Source organism: Mirounga leonina, unplaced genomic scaffold, assembly GCF_011800145.1.
Source record: "Mirounga leonina isolate KUSES-001 unplaced genomic scaffold, KU_Mleo_1.0 Mir_126, whole genome shotgun sequence".
Lineage (NCBI taxonomy): Eukaryota > Metazoa > Chordata > Mammalia > Carnivora > Phocidae > Mirounga > Mirounga leonina.
In genome coordinates, this window is record NW_023270314.1 from 11,059,451 (window position 1) to 11,061,971 (window position 2,521).

The following is a 2,521-nucleotide window of genomic DNA, read 5'->3' on the forward strand; positions in this document are numbered from 1 at the left end:
AGCCCAGAAGAGGGGCCCAAGCAGAAAGCCAGGGCAACTATAGATCTCACTTCATTTGTTTTGCAGGGATTACAGTTCTGGGATGCCTGTGGTCCAATGTCGGAAGACAATGGTTTATTTGGGGAGTGATAGTTCAATACCATTTACTCTATCACGGACAGAAACAGAAGTTCGTCCTGTGTCTTTTGAATTTTCTGATGGTGTTTTTCTTTTTTTGCTGCTGAGAAGTTTAATAATTTTATAAAAAGTCAAATTTGGCAAATATTTGGGATTCCTTTAATGCGATGAAAGACCTTTCCCAATAAATTACTATTACAATTTCGTCCAGTTCCTTTTAGTGATTGGTTTACTCTTTTCCATTTAAATCTTTTTGGTTTCTCTGGATTTATTTTGATGTGAGGAGTGAAGGTAGTATATAGTTTGTTTTTTTTTTTAAACATTTTATTTATCTGACAGAGAGAGAGACAGGAGAGAGGGAACACAAGTAGGGGGAGTGGGAGAGGGAGAAGCAGGCTTCCCGCTGAGCGGGGAGCCCGATGAGGGGCTCGATCCCAGGACCTTGGGATCATGACCTGAGCCGAAGTCAGCCGCTTAACCGACTGAGCCACCCAGGCACCCCGGTAGTATATAGTTTTGTTTTTTGGGTTTTAGCTAGCTAATGTAGAAGATTAAAGACATCCACAAATGTGGGGGCAGTGTTCCCAGTGAGAGGTGGATTCTCTTTCTCCTCCTCTCGAATTTGATCTGGCTTCGTGATTGGCCAGTTGGGTACAGCAGAAGTGATGCTTGGTGGTTCTGGGCTTAGCATTTGATGACAGTGATCATTTCTACCTCGGTTTCTTGAAGCTGTAAGTTGTTGTGTCGGAGGATTGACCGCCCTGCTAAAGTGGTTGTTTGGAGAGGCCCTGAGGCTACCTGAGAGAGAGCAGCCAGCCAAGAGGAGCCCAGTCTTTTAGTTATCTCTGCCTCGGTGCCAGACCCTCTAGAGAGAACCACTGAGTGACATAGTCATGGCTGTGTGCAGCGAAATCGTCACCCAGCCAGGATGCCTGGGTGGCTCAGTCAGTTAAGTGCCTGCCTTCAGCTCAGGTCATGATCCCAGGATCCTGGGATCGAGTCCCGCATCGAATCCTGCATCAGGCTCCTTGCTCAGGGGGAGCCTGCTTCTCCCTCTGCTGCTCCCCCTGCTTGTGCTCTCTCTCTCTCCCTCTGTCTCTCTGACAAATAAATAAAATCTTAAAAAAAAAAAATAGTCACCCAGCCAAATCCTACTCAAATTCCTGACCCCCAGAGTCACAAGATATGATAAAATGGTGATGTTTTAGCTATTAGTTTCAGGGTAGTTTGTTATGTATCAGTACACGACTCTGACAGCTATCCAGCTACCCCAAGATTTTTTATTAATCCATCTTTTTTTCTACTCATTTGAATTGTTACTTTTATCAAACATTCAATTTTGTTTTGTAGGCCTATTTCTTAATTTTTTATTATGTTTTGATAATCTTCTATTATTCATTTACCTGTTCCAAAATGGTTTATTACAGTATTTTATGATATATTTACTGTCTGGTACAGGTAATACTATCATGTCTCCTGTTTTTCAGAATGCCTCTGCCAATTCATCCATTTCCACATGAAGTTTCATACACTTTTGACATGTAACAAAAAGTTTACTATTAGTATTTTGATTGGGACTAAGGTTTTTTTAATCTAAATTTAGAAAAAATTCACAGAAAGTTTAGAGAAAAATTTCTATTTATTTATCTTCTTTGATGAACCTCATTCGTTTAAAATTTTTAAGTCCTTGGAAAATTCTGCATGAATAATTTACATGAATAGTTTTTCATTTTTGATACTATAAATAGAAAGTAGTGTTCTATTTTCCCAATGTATTGCTGCTTGAATGTAGGAAATAAATTGGCTTATATATATATATATATATATAATTTTTTTTTAAGTAGGCTCCACAACCTGTGTGGAGCTCACAACCCTGAGATCAAGACCTGAGCTGAGATCAAGAGTCAGGTGCTTAACCAACTGAGCAAACCCAGGTGCCCCTGGCTTGTATATTAATTTCTATTAATATACTATATATATGTATAACTATTCAATGACCAAGAGTTCTTACTTCTTACAATTATGCATTCGAAATTTGTAGGTTGTCTTTACATCATCCACTTACAATAATAATTTTGCCTTTCTTTCCAACATCAATTTTTAAAATTTTTATTTCTATATTGTAGGCTCCACGAGGGCAGGGACTTTGTCTCTTTTATGTACTATTATATCTCTAGTACCCACAGGCCTGACCTGTGATAGACACTCAATATACATTTGTTGATTAAATTAATCTTGGATTTAGGATTTCAAAGATCATGCAGTAATTATGAGGCAGGCTTTGGAGTCGGACTGGCTGGGTTTGAATTCTGACTGCTACTTGTTCTATATATTACCTTATCTCTGAGTTAAATTTTCTTAGCCTCAGATTCCCTTTTCATCAGTAACTTGGTGTTCAATAGCA